At 46.4% G+C, this 20,305-nt stretch overlaps 1 pseudogene; it reads left to right on the top strand.

Annotated features, from left to right (window-relative positions):
• The first annotated feature begins 2,095 nt into the window (after nt 1–2,095).
• Nucleotides 2,096–5,225, top strand: LOC101960522 (vasodilator-stimulated phosphoprotein pseudogene; annotated as a pseudogene).
• Nucleotides 5,226–20,305: the final 15,080 nt, after the last annotated feature.

The following is a 20,305-nucleotide window of genomic DNA, read 5'->3' as shown; positions in this document are numbered from 1 at the left end:
AGTGCCACCATGTGTGTCCGACATTATGATGAGGTGGGGCAGAGTATCTCCAGTTCTGGCTGCACGGGTCACTTGGTGTCCCACAGTCAGGCATTCTGTCTCTACCACATCCAGTGTGAGCTAGGAGCTGTTTTTAAAATGGAGAATAGTTGTTGGCAGGAGAGGGCACAATTTAATCCAAAACCCTAAGGTTTTGTGCCGTGGGTCTTGGATTGGAGCTTGTCCATATGGCATCGTTTTCTGCCATGGTCACTTCCCAGTGATAACACTCACATGACAGGGCAGCGAGCACTGAAGCCTGCACCTGCTTCAGAGCCTTCTCTTGCTCCAGGCCTCACTCAGAACTTACAGTCTTATGGGTTTTCCAGTAAATGGCTAAAACAACACAGCCGAATGTGCCATATGTTGCCTCAAAAATCCAAAGTCCCATCTTTTGCCTCTTTCTTTTATAGTGGGAAGTATAAAGTTCAACAACTTGTCTCTCATTTTTAAAAAGTATCTATTTATTTATATGTGGTGCTGAGAATCGAACCCAGTGCCTCACACATGCTAGGCAAGCTCTCCACCACCAAACCACAACCCCAGCCCTTGTCTCTCATTTTTGAAGACAGATCCTGACATGTCTGGATCCCCTAGAAACCATATCCCCTAGAAACTTCATTGATATGGAAACCCCCAAATTTTTTTGTAGGATTTATCCCCCTTCGTTTGGCAAACATGTTTTTACAAAATTATTTATAATTTCTTGTTCACTTGGCCCAATTAACCATCACATTATCAGTGTAATTGGCTAGCATACTGTTTTTAACTCTGTCAACATAAGCAATGACCTTTGGGCTATACTGTGATAGACACTGGGAGAGTAGTCAAAGCCCTGAGGTCAGAGTAAAGGTCACTGCTGTCCCTGTGTTTATAACTACCTTTACTTTGTGGAATGGAAAGGAGAGCATTTGGGGATGGAAGATGCACACAAACCCAAGGATGGGCTGACTTGTTCCAGTAAAAATTCCTCATCTGGGAGCATGGCTGCAACTGGCAGCATTCCTAACTCTCCAGTCATCTGCCACCATCCCAAGGCCAGCTGGTTTTGACATCAGTCAGATAGGTGAGTTACACTGGATCAGGTTAGGAAGGACTGTCTCTACCTTTTGGATATTTAATGGCAGCTCTAATAGCTGAAATTATACTAGGGATGCATATTGCCTTTGGCTTGATATTTTTTTTTTTTAAAGATAGAGTGAGAGAGAGGAGAGAGAGAGAGAGAGAGAATTTTTTTTTTTAATATTTATTTTTTAGTTCTCGGTGGACACAACATCTTTGTTGGTATGTGGTGCTGAGGATCGAACCCGGGCCGCACGCATGCCAGGCCAGCGCGCTACCGCTTGAGCCACATCCCCAGCCCCTGGCTTGATATTTTGATGGTAAATTCAGTGACTTCCATTTGGCACTTTCCAATGAAGGTCAGTTTTTAACCCTCACTGTGAGTCAGGAAATCAGTGGGGATTTGGCCACTTAATATCCAGACACGGGGTAGGTCTGTGGTCCCAGTTTATGCACTCAGGCTGAGACTTGACTTTCATAAGCCGCCTCTAACTGGTGGGCCATGTGGAGTGTTGAGTCTCCAGAGGTTATCATCAGTTCAGAGCCAGAATTTTCCTCTTTCACAAGGAGACTACAGGCCTTGCTGGAGGAGACGGGGAATTCGCAGTGCCCACTTATGGCAGCCTTGCCGAGTTGTTCCTCAAAGGCCCCCTCAGCCAAGGAATTTGGAAAACTGGGTAATAGGTAGTGACCCCCCATCAGGAAAACTTCAACCAGGTTCCTACCCACCAGATCTAGTAGAGTTTTTCCACTTATTTAAGTTAAAAATAAAAAAAAAATTAGATGCTATGCCTCCCACCCCCTAGCATTCTAGGGACCCATGATCAATTAGCCTTCACACGGATCCAAATGGATCAAAAACACCGATCAGGTGGAATTGGGGAAAGAAATGTAGCCAAGAGAATTTCAAGGACATTGTAAGAGTAACATTGCAGCCGATGCCCGCTGCAGGGAGACCGGGCCGGGGAGGTGACGCCGCACCCACTTTCTGTCTCAGGGATCCCCTCCCCCCAATCAAACTACCATAGGGAAGGGGCACCTGAGGACCCACCGGAACGCGGTCCTCGTTCCCCCCGGAAGCCAGGCTGTATGGGGCAGAACCCTGGGGGAGACGGAGCAGAACCTGGGGCCAACCCGAACCCCTGAAGTTCCATCCAGGGGCGCCCCCGGAACACCCTGCCCGTGGGCGCGCCGCCAGCCGCCGAGCAGCCAGAGCGAGACGGTTATCTGTTCCAGCCGGCTACTGTGATGCTTTGTGACGATGGCAACGAGCGGTGGCTACCTGCCAGCACGGGTCCCCAGGCTTCAGCCGTGTCCAGATCTACCACAACCCCGCGGCCAATTCCTTCCAGGTTGTCGGAGGAAGGCAAGATGCAGCCCGGCCAGCAGGTGGTCAGCAACTGTGCCATCGTCCGGGGCGTCAGGTACAATCAGGCCACCCCCAACTTCCATCAGTGGCGAGACGCCCGCCAGGTCTGGGGCCTCAACTTCAGCATCAAAGAAGACGTGGTGCAGCCGGCTGCCGGCAGGGCCAGTGCTCTACAGGCCTTGGAAGGAGACGGGCCGCCGGCACCCCCAGCACCCCCAGCACCCCCAGTACTCCCAGCACCCTCAGCACCCTCAGCACCCCTTGCCTGGGCACGCTCCACCAGGGAGGAGGTGGAGCAGCAGAAAAGGCAGTGGCCCAGCCAGCCCGAGGAAGTGGAGAGGAAGGGATGGGTCACCAAGGCAGGAAGCCCACCTGTTCACCCAGTGGGGGGACCACCCCCGCCTCCAGGACCTCCCTGTCCTCCGGGTCCCTCCGCACCCCCAGGATTGCCCTCCTCAGGGGTCCTGGCTTCAAGGCATGGAGTAGGGGGAGGCACATCTCCTGCGATCCCTCTCTCTGCAGCACAAGGATGGAATGGTGGAGATGCAGGAGCCCCTGGCTTGGCTGCAGCCATTTGGGGAGCCAAACTTAGAAAAGTCAACAAGCAGAAGGAGACCTCAGGAAGACCGCTGGGCCCCAAAGCTGAGAACAGTCGAAGCACCGGTCCAGGGTTCATGGAGGAGATGGCTGCCTTGCTGGCCCAGAGAAGAAAAGCCACACAGATTGGAGGGAAACCCAAGGAAGAATCTGCTAGTCAGGAGGAGCCAGGGGCCAGAGGCCCAGCCCAGAGTGAACCTGTGCCAAGACCCTGGGAGAAGAACAGCACAGCCTTGCTGAGGATGAAGTCCTCTTCTTCGAGGACTGCTTCCAAGGCCCAGCCCTCCAGCCATGGGGAAGAGTCAGACCTGGAGAGGGTGAAAAGGGAGCTTCTGGAAGAGGTGAGGAAGGAATTACAGAAGGTTAAAGAGGAGATAATTGAAGCCCTTGTCCAGGAGCTGAGGAATTGGGGTTCCCCCTGACCACAGGAACCCCCAAACCCCATTCCTTTTTTCCATACTCCCCACCTGTCACCCTGCCTCTTCTTGACATGGAATTGACTGAAGACTACACAGGAATTCTTCTTCTCCCCTCCTGGTCCCACCTAGAAAATTTCAAGGGGGTGTGGTTTCCCTGGTGCCCTGCCCTCATCCATGCTGGCTTATTGAGTAGCTGGGGAGGCCCCCACCCTTTGCTCCCATTGGTCTCTCCCATCTGCTGTCCCTTTGGGGCTGGTTCCTCTTCCGGGGATGTACCAATGAATCCCATAATAAGGGGGGAAGGAAAGAGGGAATTTCACATTCCCTTGTTCTGGATTCACTTTCACGCCTAATGTCTTCGGATTTTTCTGTTTTCATTTTTAAGAAAAAGTATACACACATATATATATATATATACCCATATATTTAGTTGGGTTTGGGAGAAAGGGAAAATTTTTTTCCTCTTTGGTTTTCATAAAATGGGGTGTGGAAATGTTTAATTGCTATATTCCCAGGCTAGCCCATTTGGGGCAGCTGTTTAAGGGTGGATGTCTCACCAGGCTGGGGTACTTCCCCCCACCCCAGGGAACCACCTGCCTGCCCTCTGGCTCCTTCCCTTTTCTATGAGGAATTAAGATGCTTTAACTTTCTGAAACCTCAATTTGTTTTTTGTTTTGGGGGGTTTTTTTATTAGGGCAAGTTTGGGGGTCTGGACCATTTTTAACTCCTGGGCAGAAAGGGAGGGAGAAGGAGAGGAAGGGGAGGAATCACCTCCACCTCCACCCTTCACCTCCAGCTTCTTAGATTGGGCCCTTGCAGAATAAATCTGCAGTTTTTATTTTTAAAAATATAACAATAACAAAATACTGATCACTATTCCTTCCCTGGGCTTTATTATCAAAAGTCCCTTGTCCCTGGCTCATTGTTGTCAGCTGGTTTCTACCACCACAGGATCTTTTTCTCGTTAGGGGTAGAAAATCAAGAAGCCAAATTCCATTTGGCATCTCCTACATTATCTCCAGTCTATAGAAGAAAACCAGCCCAGAGCCTTTCAGAAAAAGGGCCGTGAGCAGAGTAGGCACATTCCCACATTCCCATCTCCCTCAGCCTTCCTCTACAGCTGGTCAGGAAAGTCCGAGCCCCTCTGCCTCTTTGTTAGGCCATGATTGAATCCAGGTTCCAATTAGTCAGACTGGCCAAGCTGACACAATTCAGGATCTCACCGGATCCTGGTGAGAACACCCACAACAACCAATATTGGCCCCATCTAAGATTTTGTCTTCCTTAGTCTAACGCTCCAAGATGCTACCCAGACTCTGCCAGTACAAATTGGCAAGATTCTGGCAGCTCTTTGAATGCATAAGGTACCTCCTCCTGGGGGTGGGCCTTGTCCTTTTCTGATTGGATTCTACTGGAATATAATTCTCATTGTAGGCCTGGAGGTGAGGAGAAGTGTTAGGAGTCACCTGGGGGAGTCCAATGTCCCAAGTGAAGTCACTGAATGACTTTTACACAAAGACTGGTTTCCTCCAACCCAAGGTGGTAGGGGGTTGCCTTTGAAAGGGAGACTCAGTGGTTCAAAGTTCTATCCAAACAGCTCTATCCCATGTCCCAGAGTCCCACTCCACCTTTACCAGTATTGGGGCTGGGACTGTGGCTCAGCAGTAGAGTGTTCACCTAGCACGTGCAAGTCCCTGGGTTCGATCCTCAGCACCATATAAAAATAAAATAAAGGTATTGTGTCAAATCTACAACTAAAAAAATAAATATTAAAAACAAAAAAACGGTGTTGTTCTCTGGGTGTGTTGTTCTCTGGGAGTAAGAAGCTTGGTGGGGCTGTGCATTTAATTGATTTTGTGATCCTTATGGTCAGACTGAAGCTAGTCCTCAGCCATATCCACCCTGTGGCAGGTAGAGATCAAAGATTCCTACCGCCAGGGGCAGTGATTCAGGAGCCTCAGGCAGGGAAATTGCAAATTCAAGGCCAGCTTCAGCAATTCAGCCAGACCTTGTCTCAAAATAAAAAGGGCTGGGGATGTAGCTCAGTGGTAGAAAGCACTCCAGGGTTCAATTCCCAGTACCAAAAAAAAAAAAAAAAACACTTCTCAAGCTATCCTGGGCCTTTCTGAATCTCCAATCTCACACTAAACTGGGAATTCATGGCTTTCAGTCTGTCCTGTTCTTTGTGTGAGTTTCTAGGGCAATCCAAAGCCCACACCACAGTCTTTGTCACTATTTCTTAGTTACTGTTGTCACCATAGTGACTAAATGCCACAGTTACTTGATCTGCCAGCATCGTAACAATCATCTCATGCCATTGCTGGTTGTGAAGTGAGTAACCATGACACTGTGTGCCACAGATTACCATGGTCCATTAGTGCCTGCCCAGTTTATTCATGCGAGAGCAGCCCAATCCCAGCGTCCCACCGAGTCTCTGCTTCCCAAGGCCTTTCTGTACTCAGTATTATAGCAGCTAGGCCCTGCGTGGAGACGGACGGCACACTCAGGGGGGGTGACTGAAAGGGTTTGATGAAGGGAAACTTACAGAGCAAGTAGAGAGAGACCAAAAAAAGGCTGGTGAAGCGGTCGGGGATAGAAGCCGCAGAAGTTCTTTCCATCTGGAGCAAGGGAAGGCACTAGAACCTATGAGAGCTATAAGCTTGGGAAAGGTTGGCCTCTGGGGCCCAGGGCAGAATGGAGAACAGAGAAGGGGGCACTGCACTGACAGTGAACGCGCAAGATGAAAGGCCCATTTTATATACAAGCAAACTAAGGCTTAGCTGCCAGAAGAACCTGAGGCTGCTGGGGCACATGCTTACACTCAGCCTCATTTCCTCACCCCTAACAGGCCATTTGAGTTTCTGCCCACATCACAGGCCTGGTGAAAGGGTCACATGAGGGCCAGAAAAGCAGTTTCTCATCAAGACATCTTCTCTAAGGGCCACCGTGTGCTGTCTGTCCTCTGATCAGAGAAAGCGAAAAGCTGAAGGGGGCACTGAGGCAGAGCTGAAGGTGCCTCTTGAGCCCCCAGAATGCCCAGAGAGGGACTTGAGGAAGGAGGGCCAAGAGACTTGAGCCCAGGAACTGCAGGCTAACTCCAAGGTGGAAAGTCTAGAGGTGAAGAGAGAGGAGTGGCTTTGGTCATATCCCTGGAACTGTCCTTCCTTCCACATCCCAAGGGAGCAACTGATGCCACCCTACATTGGTCAAGGAGAACACAGAGGTCAGAGGTGGCTCTGAAACCAGGCGGCAGGCATTCCCAGAAGAACATGCTCAGGGATGGGCTGAGGTGAGCTATATGCTAGGCTGGACATACACCCCAGAGGACACTATATTGGGCTCCCATCTAGGAGACTCACTGACTCAGCAGGCCACCTGCCCTGGGTTCCCTGGCTGACTTTCCAGGCCTCCCAGGCATCCCCTCACCCCCATGTCCCCCGTGTCCCCAGAGCTGAGCTTGTCCTGCTGGTCTTACTTTGCTGTGAGTCTGAATTTTTGCAGATTCAGTGTGGTGTCTGATGTCCATTAGCTTAATCTCTGCTCCAGAGCAGACAGGTGCTCCTATTAGTGCACTGCTGGAGGACATGGGCCATAGGTCCCTGGGTAGCCAGAAGGGCCATTCTTCAGCAGGTCACCCAAGAGCATCAACATCCCCCCCCCATCAACCACAGAGGCCGTTCCAGTCAGCACACTGGACATTAGAAACATGTCTCATTGGCAAAAACCGTGGTGTCAAGATCAGCAGCCTGGGCCAGGTGTGGTGGCGCACATCTCTAACCCCAGCAGCTTGGGTGGCTGAGGCAGGAGGATCTAGAGTTCAAAGCCAGCCTCAGCAATTGAGCGAGGCCCTGAGCAACTCAGTGAGACCCTGACTTAAATAAAATTCAAAAAAGGTCTGGGATGTGGCTCAGTGGTTAAGCGCCCCTGGTTTCAAGCCCTGGTACCAATAAAAAAAAAAAAAAAAAGATAAGTGGCCTGACTGGAACATCACAGAACCATGCCACTTGGTATGATAATCCAACAGCTGGGGTCTGGGTGACAGGAGGGAATCTCTAGGGTGATGGAGGTGTTTTAGATTTTTTTTTTTTTTTGGTCCTAGGAATTGAACCCAGGGGTGCTTAACCACTGAGCCACATCCTCAACCTTTTTTATATATTTATTTAGAGATAGTGAAAAGAAAACAAAGAACGAGAGATGGATAAGCAAGAAATGAAAGATGGAGACCAGGCAGAGATACACACGAGAGTTTGTCAGAGCTGATAAGTAAAGGCCGTCTCCCTATAGGAGAGAGAGAGGCAAAACAGGTTTGAGTTCTGGGACTTTTATGGGGGAGGCTCAGAAATCAGAGCCAGGCGGGTCCTAATGCAGGGGGTTAGGGGTGGGGTTGTGTTAGGGTCTGTAAAGAAGTCAAGATGGCGCCTGGCATTTTGCCAGGGGGAGTGGTTTGTGAAGTAACGCCAGCGAGCCATTCAGTGTGGAGATTCCTTATTGGTTGACTGCAGTATCTAGTTTATGTTAAATTAAGATAAGCTGTGTGGAATGTATATATACCCCTCCTGTCCTACAATAAATGGCTCCCACTCCTGCTGTATCAATGTACACAAGTTGTTCGTCACCCACCCACCCCCACCCCCTGGTTATTTTGCTACAGCCGGACTGCGGCAGGGTTGGTAGGAGGGAGTGGGTGGTGAGCCTTTCTCAGAAAGACCCTTGGGCAAGAAAGTAAAACTTTTTCCTTAAAATGGCGGCTGTCATTTAAGATGGCCATCCAGATGCTAAGCAAGGGCCTTATAGACAGGGTCTTCACTAAGTTACTTAGGGATTCACTAAGTTGCTAAGGCTGTGATCCTCCTACCTCAGCCTTCTGAGCCACTGGGATTACAGGAATGTGTAACTGTTGGGCGGTTGGAGTGTTGTCAAAATTGTATATTTAGAATCTGTACATTTTATTATAAATCTTACCTCCATTTTTAAAAACTGATTTTAAAAAATCTAACCTCCAGCCTGGTGACATCCTGAATAACTGTCCATGTAGCACGAAGTGTCCTGATGCTACTTGGGGGCTTTTCTTGGGAGGTTGGTTGGTTGGACATTGGCCCCATCCTACAGCTGGAGTAGGGTTCCATTCTCCCAAGCTCTCTGCTTCTACAAGGGTCAATCCAACATGGTCTGTAGGGGAAGATGGACAGTAAACCAGGGCAATGGCATTCAATGAGCAGAGTGCACCAAGGAGACAAAATGGAGAAGAGAAGGAGGGGACCAATAGGCTGAGCAGTGAGGGAAAGACCCCTGAGAAGGTGCTGAAGAATCATAAGGAAACAGCCACGGAGTATTAGGAACAATGTCCTGGTCGGAGGGACGGGCAGGACTGTGGCATCTGGGGGAAGCTAAGAGAAGGCCTTTTGTGGCTAAGGTTTGGTAAGCAGACAGGAGAATGGTCCAGTACAGGAAGCACAATGGTCCAGGACAGGCCTTCTTGATGCACAAGGATAATGTATGCAGATGACATAAGAAGAAGAATTATCTGACTTATGCTTTTAAAGGATCACTTTGGGCTGTGGAGAATTGGTTGACGGGGTCGGGAATGAAAGTAGGGAGTCAGGAGCCTGGAGCAGATGTCCAGGGAAGAGGGCAGGGGGCCAGGCCACAGGTGGAGGCTGGAGACACACTGGGCAGATGCTGTGGCTTAGAGGAGGGATGACGGGATCTGCTGGGTCGAATCTGGGGCATGAGGGAATCCTGGGGATCCTGCCTCCAATGGCTAAGTGCATGTGGGGCCATTCAGTCGAGGGAGAGGGAGAATGACCAGGGAGCAGGAGCCCCAGCACCCCCTCAGGGACAGGGCAAGGTGGAGATGCTGGAGACAGTGAGGGGCCTGAATGAGGCCAGGGCTGTAGATAAAATGTCCTGAATCTTTCAAGGTCTAAGTGGCATTTCAAGCCACAGAACCAGAGAAGACGACCCAGAGAGAATGGATAAAGAGGGAAGAGGGACCCAACCCAGAGCTTCCAGAAACATCAGGTTTCAAGGGCAGAAGGAAATGAGGAGGATGTGGCACCCTCTAGACCTGGAGAGGAGAGGATGTCAGGAGAAAGGGACCAGTGTTAATGCTGCCTAGAAGGGGTGCCGGGTGGCAGTGGAAAAGGGCCCAGTGGACAGAGGAACATGTTAAAGGACATCAGAGGGATTCCACGAGCCAAAACCAGAATGCAGGGAACTCCACACAAACCATCACTCCCTTCCTTAAAAAACTAAGTGATGAGACAAAAGGGGGAAAAAAAAGTGAAAGGATTAAATGAAATTTCAGGAACAAATAAGCCAAATGCAATGAATGGCTGTTATCTGGATCTTGATTCAAATAACCCATTATAAAAGACATGTATAAAGTAATCAAGGAAATGTGAAAACCGGTATCAGGCAGTATTAAGGAATCATTGCTAAATTTTAAAGTTACAATATCCTGGGGTCCCTTTTTCTGACAGTCCTGGGATTGAACCCAAGGCCTTGTGTGTGCTGAGTAAGTGCCCTACATAGAAGTTAGTCCAGCTGAATTATGGTCAGATTTTAAAGAGTCATTATTATCTTTTAGGAATTCATACCAAAGTAGTAACTTATTTACTAATGCTATAAATAACTGGATTCATTTTAGGGGAGAGGAGAGGTACTGGGGATTGAACCCCAGAGGCACTCCCACTGAGCTACATTCCCAGCCCTTTTTATTTTTTTTTTATTTTGAGGCAGGGTCTTACTAAGATTCTGAGACTGGCCTCAAATTTATGATCCTCTCGCCTCAGCCTTCCAAGTCACTGGGATTACAGGCCTGTGCCACCTCACCTGGCTTGAATTTCTTTAACATAACCCAGAAGAATAGAGGGAAAAGAAATTGTGGGATATATATATATATATATATATATATATATATATATATAATAGCTACTTGTTGACTTTGTTGAATCTGAGTGTTGGAGTTCATATATGAGCATTACATTATTAATTCTATTTTACTTCTTTTAAAATTTTCCATAAAAAAAATATTTTCTTAAGATGAAAAAAAAATTGAAAGGAAAGTGCTTTTTGGATTTGGCAAGAAGGGTCACCTGGCAAGAGCAATCTCCGTGGATGGGAGCCAGACAGGTGGGTAGAGGAGTGAATGGGAAGTGGAGGCAGCAAGTCTAGACTGCTCTGATAAGGTTCCTGGGTCAGGGAGAGGGGACTCCAGACAGGAACTAGAGCAGAGCAGGAAAGAGTCAAGGGATGCTGAGGTAGGCAAAGTTCACAGATGGCCCCCAAGACTTCTGCCTCTCAATGTACGTGACTCATATAACCCTATCCCCATGGGTAGAGCTAGAACCTGTAAGTAGGATGGGATGTCACTGTGATTAGGTTACATTATATGGCAAAGGTGAATTTTGCAGATATAATTAAGGTCCCTAATTAGAGTTGACTTAGAATAAATCAAAAGGGAGACTTCCTGGGGCTGGGGTTGTGGCTTAGTGGTGAAGTACTTGCCTAGCATGTGTGAGGCACTGGGTTCAATCCTCAGCACCACATAGAAATAAATAAAAAATAAAGGTCCATCAACAACTAAAAAATATTTTTTTTTTAAAAGGGAGACTTCCTGATGGGCCTGACCTAATCAGATGAACCCTTTAAAGAAAGTGATTCTACTGCTGGCCTTAAGGAGCAAACGTACCTTCTGTGAGTTCAGAAGAGTGCCACATGACTGAGAATAAATGGCCTCTAGGAGTTAAGAATGACAGTCAGCAAGAGTGAAAACCTCAGGTCAACCATGCCAGGATACTGAACTCTGCCAACAACCAATGGAAGACGGTCCTGAGCCCTAGCTGAGGTCACAGAGTTGGCTGGTGCCTTGACTTCAGATTGGTGAGACACTGAGCAGAGGACCCAGTGAAAACCTGCTGGACTTCTGACCCACAGAAACTGCAATGCAAGACACTCATGTTGTTTGAGGCCACAGAGTCTGTGATCCCAGGCTATACAACCAATACAGATATTCTTTTTTGTTGTTGTTGTTGTTGTTTTGTTTGTTTGTTTTCTTTTTGGTACTGGAGATTGAACTGAGGGCCCTTGACCCTGAGGTCACATCCCCAGCTCTTTTTGTATTTTATTGAGAGACAAGAGCTCACTGAGTTGCTTAGGGCCTCACTAAGTAGCTGAGGCTGGCTTGGAACGGCAATCCTCCTGCCTCAGCCTCTGAGCCGCTGGTTTTACAGGTGTGCGCCACCTTCCCCGGCTCTGTTTTGTTTTGATGGGGGAGGGGGGCTATCTTAGAGATTTTTTGAGCTGTTGGGAAATGGCCAGGTAGAGAAGGAAACACTTTGGGAACAGGAAATGCATAAAGCCTCAGAATGAAGACAGCCTTGAGAGAGTGGAGGCAGCTTCGCAGAGGGTGCTGAAGCAGACTGGTTTGCAGATTGGGTGGAGGAGCTGGGCACAGTGTGGTCACTGTAATCACAATGTCTCTGGGGGCTGAGACAGGAGGATGGCTAGTTCAAGGCCAGACTGGGCACCTCAGCAAGACCCTGTCTCAAAATAAAAATAAAAAGGCCTGGGGATATAGCTAAGTGAGAGCCCCTGGGTTCAACACCCAGTACTAAAAGAAGAAGAAGAAAAAAAACAAGGTCACCAAATGACAATGAGTCTAGAAAGGGAGGAAGAATCTAGAAATTTGAGGAAGGAGGAAAAGGAATGGAATAGTCATCTGAAGAGAGAGGAAAGGAAGGAAATTGGACTTATTAGGAAAGCAGTAGAATTTCCCACGTTGAATCTATTTGATGTTTGAAAACAGTGAAACCAAAATATAGTTTGACCTCACTGTGGTTTTTTTTTTTTGTTGTTGTTGTTTTTTGAGTAAACCTCAGATACTTGAGTATGAGCACCATGTAAGATGGGGGTTTGTGGAGAAAATAAGAGGAAGTGAAAGAGATGCTAAGCAGTTAGGAGTATTTGTAAGGATGTGGTTAGAATGATGAACCATAGAGTCTAGAACAGGCCCAAAGAGAAGAAATGATTGCAGGAAGTTGCTATAAATTAGGGCCAATGAACTGGACATCTCTGAAAGACGGAAACCTTAAATTGTGTATTAGTTAGGAAAATGGTTAAGATGCTGTATCAAGATACCAAAAAATACAGTTAATTTCACAGAAGTTAATTTTTTTTCTGATGTAACTATACTGAGCTAAGTGGCCCAGGGGGACACTATGCTTCCTGCTGTCATTTAGTGACCATATTCCTTCCATCTTATTGCTTTGACATCCACAAAGGTATGAGCTTCATCTTTACAGCCAAAGCACTGTCCATGTTTAGCCTAATAGAAGGAAACAGGCATGAAGAATACACCTTGTGTGAAAAACACACTCACCTTCCAAATCCAAAGAATGGACTGGGAGACATAAGGTACAGTGGAAGCAAGATTTTTTTGACACTTTTGCAAGATCAGATGTCTGGGTGAGCAGGCACACCCAGAGATGTTACAACCAGCATTTTATCGCCTCAGGAACAAGGTCTCACTGGCTGAGTACTATAGGGTGTACAGTCTTCCCTAACATTGCCTAGGTTTTACTGTCTCCTATTGAGTTTTTCAAAGAAATGCACCTTTAGTTGTCTCCACCTCCCTTTGTTCTCTTGTGGTGGAAGGGCCCTTTGGGGATGAGTACATGTTGGCATACACTCAGTGCATTTCTGTGGGTCAGGCTGGCTCCTTCACCCACTTCCTGTTTGTATGGATTTTTCAATCTGCCACATTCAGGTAATAAATGCTGGTAACCAGGTAACTAGGTTCTATTTCCCCTTTGGCTCTTTTTCTTACATCCCCAGTAATTTTACATTGAAAGCTGAATCCTGCATTCTGAAAATGGACCACTGGGCTTTCTATTTCTCACACCTTGGAAATGACACCCATCTCTTTCATTCACCTCCATTGAAAACAACTTCTCACATAGCCTCGCCCAGCTGCAAGGGAGGCTGGGAATTATAGTCTCTAGGTGGGCAGCTAAATAACCCTACTGTTAATACAAAACAAGGAAAGATGTCAGGCGTGGTGGTGTGTAATCCCAGCAACTCAGGAGACTGAGGCAGGAGGACTGCAATTTTGAGGCCATTCTTGGTGACTCTCAGCAATTTAGTGGACCTTATCTCAAAATAAAAAATAAAAAAGGCTGGGGATGTGGCACAGTGGTAAAACACTCCTGGGTTCAATCCCAAATCCTAAAGCCAAACAAAATAAAAGGAAGGAGAGAATAGATTAGACTTCCAGCAATCTTTGCCAGAGGGGATATTTCAGCAAATGAGCATAGTAATTGTCATATGTGATCCCATAATTTACTTACTAAGTCTGTCTTTGTCTTTGAACACATAAGTTGTCTTTACCTATTATAATGAGTTTGCCAATTAACATCCTACTCCATAAGTCTTTGGGAATGCAGTTTCTGGAAAACATCTTCCTACCAACATCTTCCTGGAAAGAGCCGACAAGCTAATGACCCAGCAAATTATTAACCGCCCAGCTGAAATGGGAGTGAAAAACCAAGGTCTACAGCTGCTGTTCCCTGGTGTGGATTTGTTAAGCAGGTACACAGGGACTTCAGGTCAGTGGTCTCACAAAGTCCAGAACTTAAGATGAGGAGTCTGCTAAGAGACCCCAAAAGGTCACATTCCCAATGTAAGGATGAACCAGAAAAAAACCAACCCCTGCCCAAGAGGACTGCAAGGAAATGTGTCATCCTGCCAGAAAGAGCAGGAAGAAAAATCATGTCCCTGAGAAGTCGCATCTATATGTAGAATTGCGTTCCGTGTTCACTGATCACCTGTCATGGTCTACAAATCTTCAAACTGTGAATTTAGTTTAAAATCATCCTGGCCTTGCGATGCCCCCTGGTACCTGATAAAAACAAATGCAAATGCTCTCCAAGGAGTGCAATGTCCTTCTAACCCCCAAGAATTTCAACAAATTGTGTTTTTTAAAATGTGAACTGTTAACCATGCAAATGAGGGAACAAGGTACCATGGGTAGGTAATCAGCATGGACTGCTATCCCAGGAGGCTGAGACAGGAGGATAGCAGGTTCAAGGCCAGCCTGGGCATCCTGGTGAGATTCCATGCGAAAAAGAAAAAAAAAGGTAGATAGCTAAAAGTATATAAAAATTCAGAGACTCCACAAAGAAAATAAAAAGACAGGCCATACAATGACATAAACACATGAAATTAATAAAGGAGTCCTATCCCAAATAAAGAACTCCTACAAATCAACAAGCAAAAAACAAAACCACCAACAGAAAAAATGGACAAATAAATAGGATCTGCACTTCACACAAAAAATAAAATCCAAATCACCAATAAGTATATGAAAAAGTGCTTCATTCCAGGAAAATGCAAGAACTACAGTGAAATACCATTATCCACATAGCAAGTAAAATTCAAAAGTCTCACACCACCAAGTTGTGACAGGATGTGGTGCACCCACTTCTGTACAGTGCTGGTGTGCGACCTGGGGAAGTGAATAAGAACCCATGCCTTGCAGTTGCAGGGCACACAACTGTCATCCTAGCCACTCAGGAAGCTGAGACAGGAGGATCACAAGTTCCAGGTCAGCCTCAGCAATTTAGCAATAACCCCGTCTCAACAGTAAAAAGGTCTGAGGATGTAGCTCAGTGGTAGAGCACCCCTGGGTTTAATCCCCAGTACCAAAACAACAACAACAACAACAACCAAAAACCTGAAACAAAAAAATTCATGCCCTAGGACCCAACAACACCACTACCAGAAAAATTCCCAAGAAATGTGTGTAGTATGGACCATAATATTCACAATATGTACAAAAAATATTCAGAGTAGAAATACTTAGGTAGCCCCACACTGGCAACAATTCAAATGCCTGTTGATAGTAAAATGGATAAATAAATTTTTATAATCATAGTATGGAATATTAAACAGCAATGAAAATAAATAAGCTAGAACTTTACAACACAGATTGATGTTGTAAATCTAATACTAAGTGAAAAAAAAAAACCTTGAGATATACTGGGAATGATTCTATTTACATAAAGTTCAAAAACAGAAAAATCTAAATTATATTGTATTGCATGGATGAACTATAAAGAACCATAAAACTATAACAGTAGGCAGAGATTATCATAAAAACACAAGCATGATTACCCTTGAGAGGAAAGGAGCTCACAGTGATTCCTGTGGTGCTAGCAATCTGCCTTTTCTTGAGTTGGGTGGTGAATATACAGATGTTTATTTTATAATTACACATCATACTATGCACTCATATTCTATGCACCCTTCTATGTGTGAGTTATATTTTGCAACCAAGCTTTTAAACAGAAGATATGAAAAGCTTTGTGCCAAACATATTTGAAATTTTAGGCAAAATGAACATATTTCTAAAAAGCTTTTACTTTCTAAAACCGAACCAAAATAATTAAAATGTTTAAATAGTCCTATAACTAGCTATACTAACGACCTACCACTATGGAACAAATTAGCACAAACCTAACAACTTAAAAGCACACACATATTACCTCATAGTATCTGTAGGTTAGGAATCTGGGGTCAGCTTAGCTGGATGCTTGGCATCAAGGTCTCTCACAAGACTGCGATTGTTGGGCTGGGGCTATAGCTCAGTGGTAGAGTGCTTGCCTTGCACATGTGAGGCACTGGGTTCAAGCTTCAGCACCACATTAAAAAATACATTTAAAAAGATATTGTGGGCTGGGGATGTGGCTCAAGTGGTAGCGTGCTCACTTGGCATGCGTGCGGCCCGGGTTCGATCCCCATCACCACATACAAAACAAAGATGTTGTGTTCGCCGGAAAAACTAAAATAAATATTAAAAATTCTCTCTCTCTCTCTCTCTCTCTCTCTCTCTCTCTCTCTCTCTCTCTTTAAAAAAAATAAAGTATTTCTCTTAAAATAGTTTCTTAAAAAAAAAAAGATATTGTGTCCATTTACAACCTCAATATTTAAAAAAAAAAAAGTCTGCAATTGTCATCAGGGCTGGGGTCTCATTTGAAGGCTCAACTGAGAAAGGATCCACTTCCAAGTTCATGTGGAACTCACTGGCAGAATCCAGTTCCTTAAAGGTTGTTGGACTGAGGGTCTCAGTTCCTAGTTGGGTGTTGATCAGAGGCAACCCTCTCATTCTGTCAAGTGTGCCTCTCCAACACAGCCACTTGCTTTGCCAGAGTGCAAGCCACAAAGGCAATAGGAACAGTTTGCAGCAAAAAAAGAAGTTATAATGCTCTAAAACCTAATCATGGAAGAGATATCTCACTACCTTTGCTATATTCTATTGGTTAGAAGCAAACCATCTGTCCTGCCTGTACTCAAGGGGAGGGATTCTATAAAAGATTAATAGTAGAAAGCAGGTATCACTGGCTATGTATAAGACTTAAGAAATTGGATGAGTCACATATCTTCCCATAAGAAAGCTCCAGCCATCCCTACTCAATATTAAACTAACAATTTGGATCTTGCATAGATCTTTGCCCTCATTTCTTTTTCTTTTTTTTTCTTTTTTTTGATACTGAGAATTTAACCCAGGGGCAATTTACAACTGAGCCACATTCCCAGCCCTTTTTATTATATATATATATATATATATATATATATATATATATATAGAGAGAGAGAGAGAGAGAGAGAGAGAGAGAGAGAGAGAGAGAGAAAGAGAGAGGCTTTCACTAAGTTGCTTAGAGTCTTGCTAAGTTGCTAAGGCTGGCCTTAACTTGAAATCCTCTTGTCTCAGCTGGCTATCCTATAACTTAATCCAATTCTGATGCCAGCTACCATCAAGGAGTGTCAGATCCCACAGTTTAAGGGCTCAGCCCCACAAGGCTGCTCCCATGTCAGAGGCACTTTTATTTCTGACCAGCCAGTTATAAACTGGGGTCCCCATTCCCTGTTCCTTGGGTTAGATTAATTTACTAGGACGACTCAGAGGACTCAGGGAAACACTTACTTGATGGCCACCAGTTTATCATATTGATAAAGGACGTTACAGAGGGTAGAGGTGATCTGGAGACTTCATCTGGAGCAGCTTGGAGGGTCCTGAGAGCCTGGCCCTGTGGAGCTGGGCTGATCCTCTCTCCCAGCACCTGGATGTGTTTGCCATCTTCAGAGCCCTCCAGACCCCACAGTTCAGGGATCTTTAGGGAGGCTTCCTCTTGACAGCATGATTGATAATTAACTCTCTCTTCAGTCCCTCTCCCCTCCCCAGAGCACGGAGGTGGGGCTGCAAGCTGCAGGTTTGTAATAATCATGGTTTGATCTTTTTTTTTTTTTTTAAGAGAGAGAGAGAGAATTTTTTAATATTTATTTTTTAGTTTTTGGCGGACACAACATCTTTGTTGGTATGTGGTGCTGAGGATCGAACCTGGGCCGCACGCATGCCAGGAGATCGTGCTACCACTTGAGCCACATCCCCAGCCCATGGATTGATCTTTCTGATGCCCAGCCCCCATCCGGGAGCCCACCCAGACTCATCTCTTTAGAACAAAAGATGCTCCTATCATCCAGAGAAGTTCAGGGGTTTAGGAGCTCTATATTAAGAACTGGGGGCAGAGATCAATATGTATATTGCTCATTAGTGCAGAGTCAGGGAGTGATCTAGAGAGAGCCGAGCAGGGGTGGCGTGTGGGGTCGGGAGCATCCTTGTTCCTCCACATCCTGTGGTGAAAGTCAATGAAGCCATTTTACCCTATATGGGCAAACAAGCATAAAGCACCCAAGGGTTCAGATTCTTCAGGAATAAAGGTTTGAGTCATGAATTCTTTAGCTCTGGTGCTGGTTACAGGCAAAAGGAATGTAAAATAGGTTGTGCTGGAGAGAAATATGGCCCTAGGAGGACCAACAGAACCGGAAGCCCCTTCGTGGGTTGTGGGGGAGGTTAAAATGGGACACTCAGAGGAGCCAGCCAGACTAGTCCAGTCCCTCTGGGGACTTCTGGGTGGCACATGAGGAATCCCTGAACCTGGGGTGTCAGAAGCCTTGTGCTGGGTGGTGTGAGGGCTTTTCCTCCTCCCGCTGACTAATACCCTTCTTTAACACTCAGGGCCAATACCAAAGGGCACTTTATTGTCTGTTTTCTCAATGGTGACAACAGTCTCAGTGTCATTTAGAGGAATCATTGCGGTACCTCTTGATAGGGACAGTCCTCCCCTGGACACTAAGTAGGTGCCATTCCTACCTTGTGCCACTGGCTTCCAGACCCATGAGAGAAGTGGCGGCACCAGTTGTCCCTGGAGCAGAGCACACACTGAATTCTGCAGTCAGTAGCCTCATAAGATGGTGCATCTCCATGTACACTGTGACCAGGCCTGCAGCAGCGTGTCCCACCATGCAGTTGATACCACCTGTTACTGGTGACAAGTCCCGCTCCCTCACATGTTGAAGTATAACATTAGAGAAGCACGCCGAGGCAAGCAGATGAAGCAGGGTTTATTTAAAAGGGGGTAACATAGACTTCTCCTGGGAGGGAGAAGGGGGTCATAGCTGGTATCCTGGCATCCCAAGAAGCGAGAAGTTCCGCCTGTTTTATATGTCCTAGGCTTCCTTTGCTCTCCTGCTCTCTTCCCCTTGTCTCTCTCCTTCCTGTCTATGTGACTAGGCCCAGGAGATGCTCCGTGGGATGGCCAAAAGGTGAGAAGCAGATGGGCTGGAGGGGCCAAGCAGGAAGGGGGCGTAATTAACAACTCCCTGTAGGGGCCATCCCTGGGACAGGTTACCTTAGCAACAGGTTGGAGCAGAGACAGGTTATCTTGATGAAGGTGGAGGAAGGGCTCTGAAGGCATAAGCATTTCAATCTCTCTCCAATTTTCTGGACTCCCTCAAATTGGCCTCCTTGATCCAACCTGACCTGACTTACCTATCTCTACTGACTGCTAGTCTAATTCTGGCTTCACAGTGAGGTCACCTAGTCTTGGATAACACATACAAAGGAAGAGCAGTGAATGTCAGGACACCAGGGGCATGTCTGCATAGTCCTCAGTGGGAGGCATGGCCACACAGTGCACCGTGCCAAGTTCATGAGCAGAGGTGCAGAGGGAGAGAGGGAGAGCAATGCACCACTACAACAAAGACCTACTGCAGATGGACAAACTGCTTCCCTGCATGAGGGGAGGCCTTTGTGTAGTCATGCAGGCTCCAGGGGCCTTGCTGAGCCTCACAGGCTCAGGTTTGGCCACCAGAGGTGATGGTGGCCAGGGTGGCCTTGGTGCGGCAAGTCCATGCTGTAGAGGTCAAGCAGAGCCTCAGTGCCCACCTCTGTGGTCCCTTTGGTCCTGAGCCCATTAACTGAGGTTCGGACTAGCTGCTGCTTGTGAGAGCCACTCAGCACCTAGGATATCACCACGTAACAATTTGTCCTCCTCTTGGGGAGCAGATGGAATTAACAAACTGTGACTATTAAGCAAGTTATACCAGGAGACAAATTATACATATTGCAACAAGGGGAAAGAGAACATGTGACGTTTGCAAAATCCTTAAGGGAATTTGTCCTTGTCCTGGAAAAAAAAAAATGCTACCTTGCTGTTTAACATTTCTATTAGAAGATTAAGGCTCTTTGTGTCTCAAATAAGGTAAGAAAGTCATGCTGGACACCCTGACGCTGCCACAAATCAGGTAAGAGTCAGGACCTTGTTACAACCAGTTCTTCACCCAGGAACAAGTCAAGTGTTGCTTAGCGTTGTGAAACCAGGACGAGGGGACAGGACCATTCCCATCAATAACTTGGATGCCTTGTTCTAAAGTTTAAGTCTCATTGCAGTTAGAAGGATGTAAGGTGAGGCCTGACTGT

This window comes from Ictidomys tridecemlineatus, chromosome 11 (genome assembly GCF_052094955.1).
Source record: "Ictidomys tridecemlineatus isolate mIctTri1 chromosome 11, mIctTri1.hap1, whole genome shotgun sequence".
Classification (NCBI taxonomy): domain Eukaryota; kingdom Metazoa; phylum Chordata; class Mammalia; order Rodentia; family Sciuridae; genus Ictidomys; species Ictidomys tridecemlineatus.
The sequence above is the reverse complement of the archived record's forward strand: the minus strand, read 5'-3'. Positions and strand labels throughout refer to the sequence as shown.